This window comes from Lepisma saccharinum, chromosome 16 (genome assembly GCF_977018435.1).
Source record: "Lepisma saccharinum chromosome 16, izLepSacc3.1, whole genome shotgun sequence".
Classification (NCBI taxonomy): Eukaryota; Metazoa; Arthropoda; class Insecta; order Zygentoma; family Lepismatidae; genus Lepisma; species Lepisma saccharinum.
In genome coordinates this window covers 20,272,149-20,294,525 of record NC_139244.1, presented here as the reverse complement: position 1 = coordinate 20,294,525, position 22,377 = coordinate 20,272,149, and the positions used below count along the sequence as shown (strand labels likewise).

General features: G+C 38.7%; 1 protein-coding gene across 1 annotated transcript in view; it reads left to right on the top strand.

The window, feature by feature from the left end:
* The window catches only part of scro (scarecrow), an 84,285-nt gene that overhangs the window by 14,074 nt on the left and 47,834 nt on the right, over positions 1-22,377 (top strand). The window lies entirely within an intron of this gene.

Below are 22,377 nucleotides of genomic sequence, written 5' to 3'. Positions count from 1 at the left end.
GTTGACTTTCTATTTGTCCCATGTGTGCAAGGATCGCATAATTTCTACGAAACATTTCATAGCACCGATTTGTGATAGTAATTTAATTGTAGTTTTGAAAAATACTGTTTATTGTGATGCACTTTATAACAGAATAGTTTAGATACAAAGAATGCAGAGGTCGATCTGAGATTAAATCTGTCTTCAAATTCATGAATATGATGGCCCTGAGCTGCTTTGCCGATATTTACGAAGCTTGTAATGCTTGTAGGATCCCAAATACAACCTGTAATTTAATAGCGTGTAAAATATACCGTAATGTGGAAATGAAAATAGAATACCAGCTTCATATCTTGTTGTTCTAAGCATGCATTCTCTATCGAAATATGCACCCTTTATGTCAATTACGATTATACAATCATCATCAGAATTCTAACATGAATGATATTCTTTGTACATTAACTGGTTTCATCCATTTTAATGAAAACGTAATCCAACATTAACGGAAACGTGGTCTCCACTTAACGTTTCACGAAACAGCATATATCCACTGCGTGGATATATTTAATAATACAACCCTGACGCCATCTTTATGACGTCAGTGACATACTTTTGGGAAAGTTGTGTTGCCTTTTCTTCCATCTTTTATCGTGGTCGAATTGCTAATAGCTAAAGAAACGAACCTTAAAAAATTCCCGAGTTTTACTTTTTCTGTGGGATTTACTCACTTCTTTAGTGCCTGTAACCAAAGAATTTGTCAAAACACCTGTGTAAAATGGGTTAACAATATGTGCTTGTTATTGCAGTCAGTAAACCGAAGCTTTCAAAGAACTAGAGCGAGACTTCATAATGTATGTAGAAAGTGTTCACTTTGCTCCGTTACCTTCTAATACAGCGTGCAATAATAGCATGTGAGGGGGGAGGGGGTATGGTGGAAGCTGTACCCCGTCTTTGATCTAAATTTTCAAAACTGTTGTATACGTGGGAAAATGAAACACGTGCTTCCTTTTGTCACTCATCCTAGTCAACCCCAGTCTTGGAAACAAGAGCATGATTTAATCAGAACTGTAGGGAACATGAATCGGTAATGTACATCACGTGGTACATTCCTAGAAAGAGAAAGGGAAATTTTACCTTGAAAATATATTTTAATAATCTCACCGTAATTAATAATGTCGAGAATTGTTCGTTTCCATGTATATTTCTTTGTTCCGTGAGAAGCAATGTAGGGTATAATTTTCAACAGCTTAAGCAAATGGTAAGCAACAACACTATATTTTGGTGAACAAACCTATTCATTTTCCTCACTGGTTTTCCTCGTGTGACGAAATTTGAAGTTTAAGTAACTGGATAATTATTATACTACTCACATCTGAAGATACTGTGGATCTAATAGCCTGGAAGAAGTTGGATTTTAGAGGAATAGTAAGTTGTTTTGTTTAATGATTGAAAAAGCAACAATTTTTGGGATAAAAATATGCAAACTTGCCAATAGATCTCAATACCAGACTCGAAGATGGCTATCTGTTCATCCATGGTTGTATTTAAAGGGGGGGGATTCAACGGGTCCAACCCCCCCCCTTTTGGTTCAGTAAAATTACCAGATTAGCTATTCCATCCGCTTGTTCATAAAAAAAATTTCGGACATATTTTACTCTCCTAAATTACAGACGTATGGGAAGGATATAACGAAATTCCACACACTAGATGAGACTGCAGATCAAATTACTGCAATTTCCTGAGAGTTTCGGAATTTCTGCGATAAGAAACTGCATTCGGACTGTCAAATCAGTCATATTTTTTTCCCCCTCGAGTCTTAAAGAAATTTGGTTTTTAAAAACGCAGTGCAAGGAAACCAGGGAAACATCGTAACATTCTCAAGTTGTTTGACATAAAAATGGACAGAAAAGTATCAATACTAATTAATAATAATAATAAATAAATACTAAGTAGCGTGACTTGTGGAATTGTATTCATTATTGCAGAAACTTGACCCAGTTTCTTCAATGTGTAACCTGTGGGGAGTTTAAAATATCTCCACTTCTTCTAACCAAATTGTTATCATGCAGTGCAACATTATTTTGCGCACCTCAAAAGGTGGACTGTTCAGTACTGTGAGCATGTCAGTATTCTAATAGAGATATTTAAAAGAAAAACTAAGAGAGGGTTCTGAGAACTTTAATGAAATTTATTCCAAAGCAGAGAAAGTACAATGAGACTATGATTAAGAAATATAGAGACCTAGAACACCCAGATGTCAAATAGGAGGAACAATGCACCAGCTGAGAGCACAAAAGAATATTACAAAGTAAACCATTATCGTCCATTTTTAAACCATTTAGAATTCAACTCACGTTTCTCTGAACACGGTCAACACATTGCAAAATTGCAACAACGTATTCCAAAAATCTGAACTGGCTATCCTCATTCATTGGAACGGTGTGTTAAAATGTTGGATGGCCTGAATAGATAGATAGATTGGATTTTGATAGCCTGATCATACCTAGGCCTGCTATACGTTCCGGATTTTCCGGGACAATCAATCCCGGAATGATATAATTTGTCCTCGTGTCCCGAATAGTTTCTTCAGGATGCACAAATGTCCCGGAATTGGATGGGAAAGAAGAAATGATTAAGACTATACTTTCCTCAAGTTTATTTATATTTAAATGCGTAATATTCAAATGCTCATTTTACTAAACAATCTAACTCTGCATCGAACCGCTCCCTTTCGATAATACAAGAGTTATCGAGTTACAAGAATATATTTGACTTCAGATAGCGCCGCCGTCTGCTAGCAGTACTGAATTTCATGTTGCCAATCTCTTTCATTGCATATAGTAAGCTGTTTACTGTAAACAGTCGGTGCTTGGGTGCCCGCACTGTCCAGTCAGAAGTTCTCATAAAATTTAGACATTGTGAGATAGCAGCTTAGTTCAGCTTAGTTCATCACCGATGTAAAATGCCAAAGTGAAACCATGAAGGCGTATAGGGGGTGTGGGGGTAACGCCCCACACTTTCTTGATCCGGTCGTGAGTAGGGGTGATGTGATCAGCATCACGCCCCTGACCGCCCTTACCCCCAAGGGTTTCCCCCCAGGTACCCATGTTATTCGACGCTGAGTAGGCGCCGGGGCCGCTTCCACCGTTAGAAAAGTTCCCGGATTTGAACCGGCCGGGGATCGAACCCGGGACCTTTAGCATGGTAGTCAGACGCGTTACCGACTGAGCCACCGCGGCCACCTATTGATTATTGAGGTAACTTTTCAAACCTTTAACAACAAATTAGTAAAAATAATAAGTATTAATAAGAATATTAGAATAAAGCACGAAAAGTAAATGAATAATGTGAACTAACGATGCAATTAAGCTCATAAATGCAAGGAAAATGCATTCCATGTCTCGTGATACATCCCTCGTTTTCTCTTGGCACATTAAAATGCATCGGATTAGGAGTTTCGGACAACGATGAATGAATTGATGCATTTACTTATTGTGTGTGCAGGGTGTAAATTAACGGAATGAATGAATGAATTAAATTTAAATATTGGTTGCATGATATGAATATTCATCATTGTGAGTAAAGGTTTACTAAATTTTAGTAATTTTGACTGACATAGAATCTGTTACTTGTAAACAAAAGGGAGTGATTTTGTCGAAAATGATGCTAGTGAGTTTGTTTGAGTTTTATTTTAAGTCCACTTTATGCACAAATAGATTAATCGCGACTAGACATTCAGTTTAAGCTGAATCCTAATCTCTATGTTACAAAGCGAGGAGGGCGTTATAACTACGGGTAGGCTGGAAGATATTGGGTGCTGCTAAACAATTGTTTGTATGTCATCTGTTTTAAACATATGTTTGGTAACCATATTTTCTTTTGTTATTATTAAAACAGACTTATTTCTGTGCTACGGAAAGTGGCACAAGATATGAAGTGTGTGTGAACATAAGAAAAATAGATGGATGCACAATAAACAGAACAGAAACAATAAAGTTTTAATATAATATGCCAAATTTCCAAAAGCGATTATACTGATCCCAATAAAATTATATCGTTCCATGTAACAAAGAATATAATTCAAATCCTGTCCAAATGGAAAATGGTATGAGATATCTAATGTCACATCTCAGAATTCATGTAAATTTAAATAAAAATCGTACAGTTTTCCTTTCTTTTCCTTTTTGAATAAACCAAAACGCATTGTGATGAATGTTAATGATATTTTAATTGTAACCCGAAATAGCGACGAGACTGGTTATTTTGAACATAATAATTAAACGGTGAATTCACTGTTTTTGCCAACAACGATAGCAAGATTATTGATGGCACACTCACTTTGATATAATATACATGCGTTTACCGCGTAAGCGCGTACCTACAATGTCGCCGTACAAGGAGAATTATATCTTACTATGAATTTTGTTCACAACGCTGTACGTATGTAGGCTACGTATATGTGTGTAAACATACATACAGTTATTTATATAGTTAATAATTGGCTCAGGTAATATTCGCCCTTCCATTTTGCTACACAGGAAAAAGAAGTTTGTGTGGAATACAAAAAAAAAGAAATAGTTTCTTCTAACCAAATACAAGCAAACAAGCAGATGATTGTTCACCAAAATCTTGTATCAAAAAATTTGGTCAAAATTACCAAATTGTAAAGGATATCAACCTTTTTTTGTTTAGGATTACCAAAAAAACATAACCAAACGTGCTTGTTGATTCAAACAAATCAGTTTTCTCTGTCTAATAGTAATAATATCAGCAGTAATTGCAATGATACCATACTGCTGATGATAAAAACAATATGCTCATAAGAGAGCCAATATATTAGGCGAACGCACATGTATGGGTGTATAAAATGATTACCCTCACTTGTGGACTTAAAACATTGTTTCCCTCATAGCATTATGAACCGGAACCTCCTAAGTTAAATCTGCAATGAAATGTAGTGTTCGAACTAATTGGTGTCACCATTCATTTTTCTTTGAATTTTCCTATTGCGTAGCATTTTGCTTTTTCTGTCTTTGCTTTCTAATCGCATAATTTAAGGATGATCAGATGAAAATGAAAGTATTCTCACAAAGTAACGCTCATACCCATTACTCGAACCAATACATTCTGTAGGGAGATCGTAATTCGACACCTTCAAAGATAAGCGCCTTCCCTAATTAAATACGCTACTGACTCCATTTATAATAAATGCTAACATTCTAGTTTACAAAGAATAAATGCTAACACTATTTTATTTTTAGCAGCAATTGACACGAATGAACAGCTGATATATTGAACACATGCAACATTCAAGAAAGAATACACTGTATTATACAGTGGCGTGCCCAGGGTTTTCGAAAGGGAGGGGTTATGTACACTTTTTCTGGTAGTCATCCCTCATTTCGCCATTTTTCCTACCTTTGATGTTCTTGTTTTTAGAAATACTGGGCCAAAGGCGGGGGGAGGTTATATCCCCACCAACACCCCCTTGGGCACGCCACTATACCATTAAGGTTTGTTTGCATTTTGTTCAGAAAAACGTGCCTGGGCACCACAAAAATGTAAAAATTACCATTAAAATAATGAAAATAATATGCGTAATAATTTCGTTTCATTTGAGATACTCCTCCCTCTCTTTCTCCTTATCTCTCCACAACAATGTGACATTTTTTACGATAATATTCAGTAATCAGACAGTAAAGAAAATCAAACGATCACTATAAATCGCACAGATATCCTTCACAAATCGGTCCGCCTCACTTGTCCCCTTACCGAGCACAGCCTCAATTGCTAATGCGATCTTTTCAGCTCACAAGGCTTATATGTTTATTTACATTTATTCAAAACATGAATAGCTATTTTAAGAACAATTGAAACTGAAACTGTACCCACAGTTTAATAACGGCAGATAGTAATTATGATATATTTTTTTTATTGAGTAACGTGGACAAAAATTTGTTTTGATGATTTATCTCACAGTGGACCTCTGAAGTTCCAACTAAATAATAATACAATCTGAAAACTGACATTTTGAATAATTTTAGCCACTGCCAGTGGTATTGTGATTGTCGACATTATTGTAACAGGTCGTTTTAATAACATAGTATTTAAATGACAGTAGATTTAACAAAGGTTTCCATTGAACTACAGATATTTTGCGGGGGCAAAAGTAGCATAAAGTGTGTGTGGTGGGGGAGCAACTATCCCCCACATACCCGTAATCACCGCCACTGTATATAGGCCCTAACTATCGTCACATTGATAGGAAAACCTGTGCTAAAGTGATAAATATACTCAGAGACTATATTGTTAATGATTTGGTGTTCTAAGTCAACTTTATGCACAGTAAGGCTAATCGGGACTGAACCTACAGTTTGAAGTGAGATCCGAACCACTGTGCCAAGTGCCTCCACTGGGTATCGAACCCGGGGCCCCTTGATTACATCAGAGACTATATAATGATAAAATTTCATCTCCATGAACCTATTAATTGCTGTAAGAAAGAAACATGAAGTTACGATAACATTGACCAGATAGGGAATTTAAACCCCTTAAGGCAACCCCAAAGAAATTAGTCTGATTCCTGAAATAGGCCCAGATGAAAACAGACGAGAATTTTCCGAAAGCTGAACAGTTTTCTTTTGCTATATTAACCTGAAAATAAATCTTAGAATTAAATTTGGAGCCCCAATTTCGCGTTACTTATTATACAGTTACTATTATTCTTTGTGCTGTGACGTAACTATAATGTCGTTGTGTTTATTGTTCACCGAAGATTACAAGCATCAGGTCTAATTTCGTCTTAATCCGGCCCTGCGCACGCCTATGGTTACACGTATGGTTGTATCACTATGTTTCCCGCTAGTTTAGTGTTTTGTGTGTATGAAAAGCTGCACAACTGCACGTTATGTACGGAATGGATGCTATTTCATTAGCTTTATGGAATTTCACAAGCGCAGCGCTAGCGTCGCCTGTAAAGAAGGAGAAAGGGCAAGAAAAAAACCTCGCCCGCGTCGCTTCGATCCAACCACCAGAGGGCAGGCGTTGTGTTTCCAACATTCCGAGGTCACCTTTTCCCAACACTCTTTTGCGTCACACACCATTTGCAACGTTTGCCTGCTTCTTCTTTGATCCGTGACGTTATTTCCCTCCGCAGCGCAGGCATTCCAGCCCACTTCGGCTTTGTTGCTGGACATTCCAGTGCATGCCAACTCTGGACGGGATCTCCAGGAACGAAAAGAAGGAGTCTAAAAAAAAATCGAAGGTGCCTCGCTTTCGGGTATAAGATTACGCAGATGAAAAACCAAACAGAAGGCAGGCAGAGACTGAAAGACAGGAGGGGGCTATTTCTCATTCTTCTTCACTGTTTACTGAATTCTTAGGTATGGAAGCTCGTGGCTGAGAGGGTAGGGTGAGTGGGGAAACCAAAGCGGTGTCTCTGGCAGAGGTGCAAGTAGGCTACGGTTGGTGGAATGTGATACCGTGGGCCGCACGACAGTTTGTCGAAGCAAGTCGTCAGTAAATGCGTTCTACACTCAAACTGCAGCCTCAAACACCTCCCACTCTGGGACGGCGTCAGAAGAGGGGGACCTGGGGGAACGCACCCGGATGCAAAGAGCACCCCAACGCTTTAGGAGGGCCCCGCACCAGATAAAATAATTGTTTGTAAACGGTTTATTGTGCTCGTGCTTACAATTACGCTACTAATCTGATTGTTTCGACATACTTAAAATATCCAAATTTACTGATATCATATTCTAAAAAAGTACTACATAAAAATCGTCCAAATCAATTAAAAATAATTTATATGCACAATCATAAAGTGAAAATATTATTTCATATGAAACAATGTAAATTCACTACACGGTCAAAATTCAATAAAAATAGTAAACAAAAGGGAATTACGATAGAGAATTTTATTGCATATTATTAAAAATTACCACTTGGTGGAAAAATAATATTTATAGTTTGATATTGAACACAACCAGTTTTGTAATTAAATTTAATGAACACGTTGCACCAATAGCGCGTCGGAAATGAAAGGAAACAATAACATAGAAACTTTTATCAGCCTCCCATAATTCTTGTAAGTAAAAAATAATTTTTCATTCGTCAGAAATTTGAATAATTTAAAAACAAATGGCCCAGTTAGATGTATAATGAATAAAATTATCATTTACCTATTACGATGCACTTTATAATGCTCATTCACAACACTGTCATGTGCCACATTGATCGTTCTCACATCATCCTGAAGGTAAGCTTTTACAATACCGGACCATTCCCTGATTTCGTTCATATATTTCGTATACTCAATGATTTTGGGCTCCTAATCACGAATCTGAAGTTAATATTTGGCGGTCACGTTTAGAATTTCGAAAAAAAAAGGAGGTCCGTGATCACAACCGACAATGCACGATTGCTCATTATTTACCGGAAGATTTTGTTTCTAATACTGAAAAAAAAGAAATGTAATTTATATCCCACTTCTTATACTCACAAAATACGTAGTCCCGATGAAGTATCCGAGGTTAACATATGGGGTAACGTGTTGAAATTGTTATTTGACGTGTAGAAGTTGTAAAATAAGCTTTTCAATTACCGCGATCGTTCTCCGTATACAATCATGGAAACTTCACGGAAGAATGGCGAAAGTTAGTAATCTGTGTGGTGTGAGGAAGATGGCGACTTTGAAGGTAGGAAATAAAGTTCTTTCTTTCGTAAGTTTCTCTTAGTAAATTTTAGTTGGATACATATGAATAATACAGGCCATTCGTTCATATTTCGCATATTCAATATTTTAGGACACTTGATCACGATTTTGTAGTTAAAATTTGTCCCTCCAGTGCTACGAAACTGAGATTTTTTACTGTGCCCCCACACACCATTCACGCATAGCACCACACACCATTCACAAACCATTCACGGTAAGGTTAGGTTAGGTTCGGTTTGGTTAGGCAAACAAAGTTACAATTTGGGGTCGTAATTTCGTTCTTTCAGTATTGGAAACACGTAAATAATGAGCAATCGTGCATTGTCGGTTGCTATCACGGACCCCCTTTTTTTTCGAATTTCTGCACGTGACCCCCCAAATATTAACTGCAGATTCGTGATCAGGAGCCCAAAATCATTAAGTATGCGAAATATAAACGAAATCGGGGAATGGTCCGGTATTGTAAAATTGCTCATGGCTATTAATAGTATATACTTCGCCCCCACATCATCTCGACAGACATCGTTTCACAATTACATAATATAGAAGAACTACATCCACGCATTAGTCTGACATTTGAACAATAACCTCAGATACAATCTCAGCAGCGAAGACTTGTATCGAGTTCCATTGTTTCCATATTGTAGTTAATATCCTTATATTGTTTCTGAAGTCAAGCTCCTATCCTTATCGTGTTTTAGTGTTATAAGTGTGAAGTCAGCCAGTCACAGCTTTTAGTGCCTTTCGAGCGCCCTATATTCTCTTTAAATGCTGTGTTAGGTATTTCTCCTCTTTAGCTATTTAAAATCCCATTTTTCTCTTTTTAATGTCTTTTAAAGTGCCTATTGACCTGTCTGTTCTAGTTGCTTATGGATCCGTCCTTAGATACTGGGCAAGTTGGCGAACATATACAACAAAGATTTATGAAATTGAAATTTTCGACGTTTCTTCCTCTTTCCCGAAAGAAAAAAAAACGCATGAGTTGCTGGCCCGCAATGGGATACATTATTGAATATTGGAGACAAAGAAAAATGCATATGGCTTCGGAGGGAAGCTGGGGAGGGGGAGGGGGGCCAGAGATGGAACGTGATTCCAGCCCCCAGTCTGGATCTTGCCCGGATCGAATCTTTCTCGAGAGTTGTGGATAAACAAGAACTCACTCTCTGCCTGGACGGACAGTTGTTAATTCTTTTTTTCTTTCTCGAGTGTGGGGGATGGCGGGGGGGGGAGGACAACTGGTACCCCTGCATATATGGATGAACCATGCAGAGAAGGGAATAATAGAGGAAGTGGGTTCCGGGAACCCTTGTTATTCCCCTCTTATACCCCCGGTCCGTCCAACAACACACACCGCGCGTCTCTCATCGACAAACCGAGGAAAAAGTTCAGTTCCTCGCTTCTACGGGTAGCGCACCGCATCTGCAGGCTCTAACAAAACCTAACAAATTTGCAGAGCTTTTCAAATCGTCTGCTTCCAACCCCCCAACCCCCCAACCCTCCCCGCATCAGCAGTTCGGCAAAGAGAAAAATATAATATATTCTCTTTTGTCGTCCTAAATGCAAGATCCAATTGCAAAACAGATATTGTTTTCACTTTGTTGTGGGGGAAAAATTCCTGGAATTTCAAATGCCAAGTGGGTGTTAAAAACTTTCGTATTTCTCGTATTTCTTCCGTAACAATGACACTTTCTGGACGAAAGCTACTTGATACAAAAGGGATGGGAGGGGAAAAAATAACGAATGATAACGAAAACAGGTAAAATTTGCGCCACACACACAATAGTTTTATGATATCGAAAGGCAATATTTAAAAAAAATATCGACATCGATATACAACCGATGTCGATCTTCGATAGTAAAGAGTCAGCACAGCCCTCCTTTTGATAGGATGAAGGCCTACCAAACGACTTTCTATTGGACGAAGTCCATCAGAACCGCACTACTGTTATCTGACAGACGCAGCAAACACAGAGTACATAAATATTTGTTTATTAATTAATGATACAGTGATTCGGTAAATGTTTAATAGTTTTAAACTGAAACCAGTTCGATCTTTTGGAATATTCTTCTGTGGGCGTGAAACTTAATCAGTAGAAACACAGACAAATATTACCTTTGTCTGTGGTAGAAACAACCAAGAGAACCAGGGGGTGGAGTGGAACCAAGGGGCAGAACAGAGCTCCCCGCTCTCTCATTAATTTCTCATAATCTAGCGAGTCTCTAGAGCTATGTCAACAAACTATCGTTATAGCGAGGTGTTGGAATAATTCGCGCCATGTTGAGCGAACGATTTCGTGGTTATGACATTCTTGCGAAATTTGTGAATTTTGTTGCAGACTTCTACACGTCTCAACTGCCAACTATTTAACATGTTTTACCTATGTTAATTCCAAGTAATTTGTACTGCAGTGTAACGTCTGTATTGTTGCATATTTCACCAGCAAATCCCGCCATTACCAACCTCGCGGAATGGGCCGGGGCATGAAGGAAAGGACAGGAACATAAATAAATTCTGGTCACCTATTAAGAGAGGATGAAACACAAGCTGTCAAGTCAGCCCACGACTTACACGCCGGAGGTAATAGCGATGATGAAGAAACACTCTTAGTTAGTGAATTTTGCACCGAATAGAACTTATTTTTGGAAGCTACAAGGTTTTATACCTACCACAAATTATATCTATGTAATTGCTGAAAAATTATGTACTACTTTGCATTTGACCATTTTTCAGTTTTTCTTTCCTTTTTCTAATGTTTCTTTCTGTACAAATTTTATTTTATACGAATAAATGTTCAAAGGAGCCAACTCCGCTTGTAATGGACTCCTGAGGATTCAGATGGAGTGGTTCACTAGATCCGAAGCTGATCAAAACCGAAAAACTCGAATTCACTTAAAATATTTTCACATTGTTTCGTAACTTTGAATTAGTGTTGGGCGATACGATTGAAAAAATATCTTCCAGGCGATATAAACTAGACGATATATCGTCACGATATTTTGGCGATATACATCGTGGAGACGATGTATCACCGATATCACGATACGAAAAAAATATCTTACCGTATCGTCCGTGATGATATTTTCTTGACGATATATCGCGATATTCAATTTCCAATATCGTTCATCCCTACTTACAATGCATGAAAAATGCGTTTACTATGTAATTTTATCAACCAATAAGACATTTCTGAGAACCTACATTTTTCGGTGTTATCGTGATCATGAAAATGAAGGGTTTTACATAGAGGGTGCACGATGTAACATCTGGGTTTCCTCAATTGCATTTCCTGGCATTGCTTGAAAACAAGATTTAGTCATAGTCAACAAAAGTTAGTCATTTGCGTCATTCAGCAGCTCAAAATATATGAATAACGACTACATTGCCTGTAAATTTCACTGCAAAGTGGTGTAATTTGGCAAAAATTTCGGTGAGCTCATGTTTCGACAAGATTCGCAAGGGTCTGATTTCATTGTCCTCCAGATTTTTAAAAAGGTGACGTCGGTTTCGCCCATGTTCAAAACACAATCAGGACTATCTTCCCAAATGTGGCACACTATATTTCTGCCATCTCATCCGCAGTACAAGGGGTGTATCTGTATAAACACTGAATTGTATACACTTGAGATAAACATCTCGAAGCGGTAGCTAATCCACTTCCGCATCAGTTGATGTAAGCTTAGGCATACACTTTTATTGTGTGCTCTTCTTCCTTCCATTCTGACCCTCTCTGCAGATACAAATCGCACGGGCCTGTCGCTTTCAAACGACACACCTGGCTAAAGAGCTTTGTGTAAATGCGGAGCCAATTAAATAGATCCAAACATTACCCAGGCTTTATCAACGCAAGATTAACTCTAAGATACACATCTTTGTTTTTTTATGGAACAGAGATTCATGTATTGAATGGACAAATGCTTCTTTTTTAGTCAAGCTCTTTTACAATGGTACCATTATCATAATTTTCGAGAATTGTAACCTCACAAACTATTTACAATTTTTGTACATGAGCAGTGTTGCCTACCATACGTTTATTTTCCCAGAAATAGGGATTTCTCCTCGCTAAAAGTCTAATGAGAGATGTTTAATCCATAATAGAACATTGAACTGCAATTAAAATGAGATGTACTGTGCAATTATTCAATTTAATTGTTTTATAGTTTTATATTAAGTTGTGTTATAATTAGAAATAATAAAAATTCCGCACTCAAAATCCCTAGAATAAAACCCCGCTAGAAAAGCATTCCACTCCACATGAGGCAAAGTTTTAAGTATGCACAAGTAATATTATAGTTAAAGGCATTTTATTAATTAAGCCTCCTAAATACTGAATATCTCGAACATCCCCAACAATATGCAACAATTGGTTGGTTGATTTGGTGTTTTAAGTCCACTTTATGCACAGTAAGGCTAATCGGGACTGGACCTACAGTTTAAAGTGGGATCCGAACCACTTGTACCTCCACCGGGTATTGAACCTGGGACCCTTTGATTACAAGGCGACGACAATTGTTGCATATGCCAACATATGGGCAATATGCATAATAGCACATAAAAATAATAATGACTTAAATATCGCATAAGTTAATAAATAAAAACACGCTAAAACTCATCAATTCTATTTTTTAAATGTTATTGTTTTGTGTTAAATTACCATTATGATGCATTGCATTGCTCACACGCAGTAGCAGTAGATAAGCAGTAACATGAGATAAAATGTTTTGTAATTGGTGTTTTAAGCGGGAAAACAAAACGTTTCACTAAGCATTCAGAGAAAATACTTTCTTTAAAATAACCAATAACCCTGGTTTGCATTGTTGCAAGACCAACGCGTCGGGCCTTACAGCCAATGGGGTTATGTTGTATGCTGTCCATTCATTAGTTCCATCTTATTCATCCTTATGATCGCGAAGTTGAATAAAATTGACCTAAAAAAGAACTCAATCAATCATACAGTCAATTGAAAACACTAAAATTTTACATGTTGCTATCTGCTTTTATATAGCTGAATTGTTTGAAGTAAATACCTCAGAGCAGCGGTTCTCAAAGTAGGGTGCTGCGAAATGTTCCAATATTTTTCTTTTTACTGAAATGACACTTAGTTGTTAGTCTAAACATGGTTTAGAATCGGACCATCGCCATGTGCTTATTTAGTACTTTTTACACACAAAATGTTTTTGAATTTGAAATATGTGTTCATTTTTTAACTTAAGGCAACCGCACTAACTGAGCGTTGCAAGTGTTTGATTGGCCTACATTCTGACTGGGGGCGGGGGCAGAAAAATCTTCAAATACTGAGGGTTCCGTGAAACGAAAAAAGTTTGGGAACGCCTGCCTTACAGTCTAACAAGCATCATTTAGCATAGCTCAGGTTATGGTTTGATTTGATTTGGTGTTATAAGTCCCCTTTATGCACAGTAAGGCTAATCGGGAATGGACCTACAGTTTGAAGTGGTATCCGAACCACTATGTGCCTCAATCGGGTAACGAACCCGGGACCCCTTGATTACAAGGCGATGACGCTACCACTTCGTCATCGGGGAGGCATAGCTCAGGATATAAATCCTGCTTTTTACATAGGTTTGGCAACCGTTATATCATGATGTGTATTTCAAATCTCCCCCAAGGAGATCATGCTTCAAATAATCTGCCCCATAAAGCCCTCCAGAAGAAGAAGCTCTGGTTCCGCCACTGTCGAACCGATTTTCGGTGGAGCAATGGGGGGGGGGTATGCAGAAATCGAAGATTATAACCATGTTCTCTCCCCCTCCCCTATTGCATCTCAATAGAAACACTTCCCCCCCCCCCCAACCGGCGACTCCCCTTCCACCAACGTCGCGAATAAGAACTCTTCAAAGCTTCTGAGTCAGTAGATAAATACAACGGAATCAATGCAATAGATTTTTTTTTCAGCTGATTCTTCTCTCCCCTCCCTTCTTTTTCTTTCTGCTTTTTCTCCATTCACAAAATTGAAGTGTCATCATTTTTTATCCCCGCGTTTGATATTCACTTCACTGTGCCTCCTGCCCCCACGCGGCCCGGATATTAATAGTGACATGCGCACCGGGACAAATAACTACTTCCCGAAAGCCCATTCTGTGCCGAGTATACTTACGTCACTCTGTACGGCACGAAATTATGAACGTGGTGTGTACGTGGAGGACATTTTACCAGTCGCCTAAAACGTACGTGTGATTCGAGGGAGCGAGAAAAAATAAACTCTTGTGAAAATTAAATTTCCTGTCGTGCCAGCTGCACGTTTCAACATGGCCACTTAATTTCTGTTTGTATTTTTGGATGATCTTTTTTATTATTTATACCTGTTTTAGAGCCGCGGTGATTCAGTCGGTAGGGTGTCGGGCTGCAACGCGGGAGACCCGGTTTCGGTGGTCGATTTCAGATGGGAAGTTTTTCAGCCTGCATGAAGCAGCTCTGGGGTTCACCCAGCATATACTGCAGTGGCGTATGCTGGTTCAAAATCTGGACTATCTCACAATACCGTAGCGTTCGAATGGACAAAAAGGATGCGGGGGTGGCTTCTCGCTTGGGAGATTTTGAAACAATTCCCCTATCGACCTTAAATTCCTCTGTTTTCCATGCACTTACTCAACTGTTGCAATACCTTGTCTCTTTCCATTCAATCTGGCAACAAACTATGATAGCTGGACACACTATTTGGCTCCAAAATTTCTTGCTCGTTGGAAAATTCCATCCTGCGAACAACACTGCTTTCGAAGAAAAGTGAAGGCTTGCCCTTGGTATGAAAGCATGCTAAACGACCAGAATGGGGGGGGGGGTCTTATGGTACTTCGCATTTCTTGAAGTCCGGACACGTTGCCAACTTAAGAAGCACCATCGTCTTGTCGAAATGAACAATTTTATATGCATTTCCTAATTGATTTATCTTCTATATTGTAGTCTCTGGGCTTCGGGATTCGCAGATAGCTTAGAATATACGCATCTGACTAAATGGGTACTTGGGGACAATCAAGGAGGATAAAGGAGACCCAGATCGTGAATATTTGGGGCCCCTACCTCCACCCCCCTCCAAAATTTTCCTTCACCGCTTGTGCAATATGTAGGGAATAGCATTGCCTCTTTTTACCTTCACATACCTTTTCAGTTACCCGTGCGTCCATTTCGATCTTCAGCCGAGAGATCGGGAGAAGCGTGGCGGGCGGCGCTGACGGAGATGCCGACATTTGCGGCCTGTAATGCCCGCTTATTTTTATGGACATATGCAGACATTTATATAAATATTGCAAAACGAGCACTAACCTGTGTTATAAGAGTACGGTTTTAATTTTAGTAGCTTAGTGGCTGTATGTGCCGATGATTTTGACACGCCCACCTCTTATGAAACACGGCGTTTTGCTTCGGTTAGAATCCGTCGTTTTTGCGTATGTGTTTTAAAATTTAACGATCCAGTTTCTCGTAATTTAAGGACAAGATGTCTAACCGTATCTCTGTGTGGAGTTGAAACGCCTGGGAATTTCTGTACAAATTGCCTACACACGTCTCGACACAAGTCTGATTTCACGTACGTGTTATACATAAAAAAATCTTTGTTCTAACGTGAACCTTGCGGCTGGCATTCCAATCGTCTCACTGACACAACACACATACACACTGCAATAACACAAACAAGTAAAGGCAAGTAACCAAGAATAACACTCTTGCGCACAGTAGGAAATTAACACGCTCTTGGTTTACATTGCTCGCCTATATATTCACAACTCTGTCTTCATCTAGTCGCGAAGGAACAAAAAACTCGAGCTCGGAGATTTCGGATTGCAAGGAAGCTCACGAAAACCATTCACTTTTAACGGTTTCGTTTGCAGCGTAATCTTGATACATTGTTGCACATTCGAAACCTCCAAACGATTCCCATGGCCACAAAACTCTTTCAAGGATATAAACTTAAGCAGGACGTTACTGGTCAAAACTATGATTAAAATGCTTTATTATCTGTGGCTCTTAACATCGTTTCTATAGCGTATTTATTTGTGATAAGAGCAGAACTTGGATGAATTACAGAACTTTTGCGTGTTATAACACAGGTTAGTGCTCGTTTTGCAATATTTATATAAATGTCTGCATATGTCTATAAAAATAAGCGGGCATTACAGGCCGCAAATGTCGGCATCTCCGTCAGCGCCGCCCGCCACGCTTCTCCCGATCTCTCGGCTGAAGATCGAAATGGACGCACGGTACTTGCGGAAATAGTCTTTGGACTGAATTATGGACCATAGATCAGTGATTAATTCACTTATTTCCGAACATCTGCAAAAGCCACCAAATTAGCCAGTTTTCATTCGATTCTCTACACTCATCTGGCACTTGTATCAAATCGAAACATACGGTCAACTCACGAAGACACATCTCAGAAGAATGAAATTCGATGTTTCAGTAAACCTTCGGCAGCTGATTGATGTCTGACATACGGGGAACTCGAAACACAAGGTCGGAAAGGTCCTCATAGATCTTAATTTTCATGACAACCTCCTAAATTTATCACACATGCTTAATTTATAGTCCTTTGGCGTTACACTTATCATTATCCATGCGCGTGCATTCCAGCACAACAAGGCCAGCGGTGTTGGCCCACAGTATTTCAATTCAAAATACTTTATTATTTATTTTTTCTTTAATTATATTCTACCACAAAGGAGTAGCCTTACTATATAGTCCTCCCGTTTTCGAGATGGCACCTTAGCACCATCTTGTGGCAGTTTTATCTGTGTATTTCTCCCAACACTCCGAACACAGGAGAAGCAAGAAATGAAAACGGGTCTCTGTGACCTTGAACCATCCAATAACAGGCCAGTTTCTATGCACTATATCTTTACCCCCAATCAGTGTTGCAAACTACGTGTAGAAATGTCTTGTACCAATATCATTGCCAGCATTAAGGCCGATCAACGAATCATTTATAGAAAAATAGCTATATTTAATAAAAAGCTTTGGAGCACAGTAAAGACGCAAAACCATCATTTTTTAAAGAATTATATGAGCGTGATCGTTTGAAAGGATATTTGTACCAAGAAATGACATGAGTTTGCAAAGACAGACTACTTTTCACCTCAAATAGCCACTTATTAAAGACCGTCTCGAAGGGTTTCCGTCTAGTGTTCTTTTGGCGGTGTTAATTACGATGGTCAATTAACCAAGGCTGTCCTAATTACCATCGTACACATTATGGATACGATACCTCTGTCCCATATAGGCTAAATAGAATTCATAAATATAATTTCGTTAAGCGATAAGAAGTACACCGTTGTAAAACAACAAAAGAATAAGTGAAATAATAATATAGCTACATCTTAACAAGGTGGCGTAAGGGGAAGCCATTTCAGAAGGTTCTCAAGTGTCAAACCTCTTTTCCACGTCGTATATCCCGAACTGAGTTTTGCAGACTAACGAGGTCCTGGCGACTGGATCCACAGCCAGTATGGTCCACTGTGAACTTGTGTTTATGATTGTCTTTTCATCAATTCATCTTATCACGGGTCATCCTTATCTTCGCGATTAGCCAAAAGTGACACAATGGAGAAGTAAAATGAATCAGTCACTCATTTTGCATACACTGTGATGAACACCATAGAAATATTTATCAAAAAATTATATTTGTGAGACAACGCTAGGATCGGACTCTCTTCAACTCTGCTTGCTATGGAAGGGAGACTTTTGCGTCACTATATGCGTTGCACTGATTACGAAGATAATTTTTCAAAATATTGTGTGTGCATTGTTTAAATTGTGTTAATTGAATTAATAGAAACCTCTTGATTAATGAAAATTTCTTCCATTGAAATGCCAATCGTTTGAAAAGAGTTTCATAGAGGAAAGCATGCAATCTTCACCTGAAGAATCTCTGAACTATCCTTAGCCTATTACTTACAAAACTGGATAACTTGTTGAAGTAGAATTTTCAAATTGACATTTATTACTACTAGTAGACCTGTGTAACGTATCCTGAAATAAACCTTTGTGCTGAATATTCTCTAAAATCTGAATCAGCTACTGACTATTGCGCAAAGTTTAACACATAAAGCATAAGTTATTGTATTATGCGTGTTCAAAATCAACCATATATATAATTGGTATGAAACATCGGAAAGGAACTAAAGTGTAAATCAAAAAGCCTGAGACCTTCTGTAAACAAACGGTCTCACCGATTCAATGTATCACTCCGCGTCAGCTGATTCATGACCGCAATCATCTGCTGTTACTCTCATAGTTCGCTGCACCTATTCATTTTATATAAGAGCCTCTGAATGTGAGAACCCGCTCTCAAAACATCAGACGAATATGCAGCCGCATACATTGTTACTCTCCCGGTCATTCTCTCTTTCATAACCCTTAAAACTGCAGACACTGACACACCACTGCACTGGGATACGAACTTAACCACTTCATTTACTGGTTTCTCAGGATACCACTGACAGAACGTTACATAAATATTGAGTAGAATCTGTTTCTCACCCCTTTTCAAAGGCAGTCCTTGCTGGTGTTTTGAAAACAAGCTCGGAGAACGCGGAGACTTTCCCGCACGCATAGAACTCGGCATGTTATTTTTCTAAGGACAAGCAAGGTTATTAGAAGTAACAAGTCAGGCAATATTACTAAGTTGCACTACTTTCTTGCTGTTCACATGATTATTTTTAGATTTAACCAATGTTATAAAATATCATTATGTACACAAATATCTAAGCTCATTGAAAGTTACAATGCATATTACTACAAAATGTTCACACTTAAGTACCTTGCCTTGCCATGTCACCAAGTTATTTTACGAAGTGCACTATATTTCGCGGAACAAAAATCGTTATTAGGATGCTTGTCAAAGTTTCCAATCGCAATAAATTTACGAACTTTTTATCTTGTTTTGATCATCATCATCATCAATATATTTATTGGACTTACAGCAATGCATATGGCTGTTTATGGCCATTATATATTTTATTTACATAAGATACAATTTACATAATATCTACAAACAAATTTCAAATACACACCTATCTATATCATCCTTAGAAATATATATTACCATGTTATATCATTTTGTCTAAAAAAATGCAAGTAAAATATATTCAATTCGCATGCAAGAAAGAAGCCAAATTTATGGGAAATGATTACTGGTGCAAAGAGTTAACCATAAAGGTGAAGCAATAAGTAAAAAAAGAAAGAGCATTGGGTTTAAAGTGAGACGTCATTTGCGGCAGCGTATCCCATACTACAAATTGGCCGTTGTTTTACCTTACGTAATGAATCCTGTAACAACGCTGGATTTTCGTGTGGATTATTTTACTTCTATGAGTTTGCAATGCTTTCTGCATACAGGTGGTTTTGTTTACAGAAGGTGTCAGGGTTTGTGATTTGAACTTTATAGTCAATTCTCACTTTTAAGCAGACCACTTCGGCTTTTCTCGGAATTTTTGGACGTGGCTTCTCCTCCGAGAGAATAGGCCAACACGTTTTTCAAGGTCAAGCAGTTCCCTTCATGATTGGTCGACCATTATGGCGTCAATATCACGAGAATTACCGGAAATGTCCGAAGAAGTCCGCTTACAAACTCGTCCAATGTATGGAAGCGTTCGACACCATCTCTAGACCCCGTGGCTCGTTTCGTCTTCGTCCACTTGAAGAATTCTTCCTGCCCCGTCGATTATGAAGCTGCGAGCAAACGTATTACTCATTGAATAATTCAAGTCCCTTTCTTCGAGAGTTCTCCCCCTTGGTTCTTCATGTTTATTCATGGCTTTATATGAACTGAGGGCAAACCTCTTTCGGTACACAGACCCTCTCTCTCTCTCTCTCTCTCTCTATCTATCTCTGACTGGTTAAATCCTTTCCGTCTGCGAAATCTGGCTGCGAACAAACATTCGCGACACGATGTGCGAACTTCAAGTGGTCGAACATTCAGGAAACGGGGCTCGGAACATTCTAGTATCTGTTTGATGAAAGAGAAGGGTTAAATTCCATCCCACCCCTCTCCCCTCTCTCTCTTCTGGGCTGAGTTGCAGACAGCCAAACGTTGCTGTGCAAACAACAAAAGATTATTTCGTGCCACCCACGTCGGTCGACACGAAGGCTGACTTATTAATGGCGATGGGAGCACGCCAAACTGAGCTTTAATGAGTCCGTCGCTTTGCTCCCCCACTCCCGCCAGCATTACGCTTGGTTGCCTCCACCAATTGGTGAACACACACACACTATTCCCCCATCATACAATTGCAAGAACAGATCTTCATTTTTTTGAGGAAAATGTTCTATATTGACAGAACACCAGCTTAATATTAACTCCAGACATAATCCATTTTTTTGTTGTTCCATTTATTTTAATGGTAGCTTTGTTGACTTGAACATTATGTGATGCTTAATCAGTAAAGTAGCGCAGTTATAAAGGTACTACTATGTTTGTTCCAACTTGTCACTTTTCCCGCGCTAGCGATCGCTCTACTACAGTGCCAATCAGAAACGAGAAAAATGACGTCAGCTATACAGCGAATGGAAAGCAGAGAAACAGAGCTTACGCACGCAGTGTTGCCACTTCTTACTTTATTCCTTGCTTTTTTTATGTCAGTCAACAAGTTCATTTTCCGCAATTATTCTTGTAGTGGTTAGTGTGCTGTACGTACATTTGTGCATTCCCGTGCAGCTTATTCGCGGCTTCTTTTCCCCCAATAGAGGTTGTTGTCAGTAAGGACGCGTGGTTTCTGCTAGAAAGGCCAACGTTCGGCGAGCGCGGGAACAGTGACAGCTTATGTTAAACGCTGTTTAGTGCGTCACCTGTGTGCCAAACTATAAGGTGATGGAATCAGCAAGTTCTCATATATTATTTTTAAATAAACAGAACCGGAACAATGAAGTAATACAATGGGAGCTCTGATGCTCCTAAGGAATTGAGTAATATGTAACCTGCTCCATTTCCCAATTGTTTCGTCTCGCTTAAGTCCGTATATCTATCTTAACATTTATTTTTTAAAAAATCTTAAATTTATGTTCCTCTCTTAGTGTAAGGAACCACGTTTCAGATCTACATAAAACTACAGGCATAATTACTTTCTTGCATATTTTTCTTTCTTTATACCATAGCTAACAGTAACAGCAGGTGAATTTTCCGATTACAGATATTGCACTAATAAATAACTTGGCCCTGTTCTAACATATTTTTAATTTCATTTAGTTTATTTTACGTCGCTTTTCTGTCACTTTTGGCTAATCGCGAAGAAGAGGAAGAGTGATGATGTAATGAAATTGAAGAAGGGACACTCACAAAGAACACCCATCCCAGACCAGGACCCCTGACGTCGTAGCGCGCCGTGCTAACCACTACACCACCGAGGTCGGCTATTACGTACAGCAGTAGCGTATACTGAGTCCAAGATCTGGGCTATTTCACTATGTCACGTGGTCCAAGACTATGAATAGAAATCAGGTTGCCAACTCCTAAGAAATCAGGTTGCCAACTCATAAGAAATCAGGTTGCCAACTCATAAGAAATCAGGTTGCCAACTCCAGATTCATCATCATCTCACCGATATCAATAATAATATTTACAATTTCTGATCGATTTTTCTCCTGAATTTTATTCACTAGGCTTCAGGCTTCGCAGATAGCCTAGAATATACGCTCCTGACGTACAGTTGAAAAGTGACAGAAGCGGAAGAGAGAAAGTGCTCAT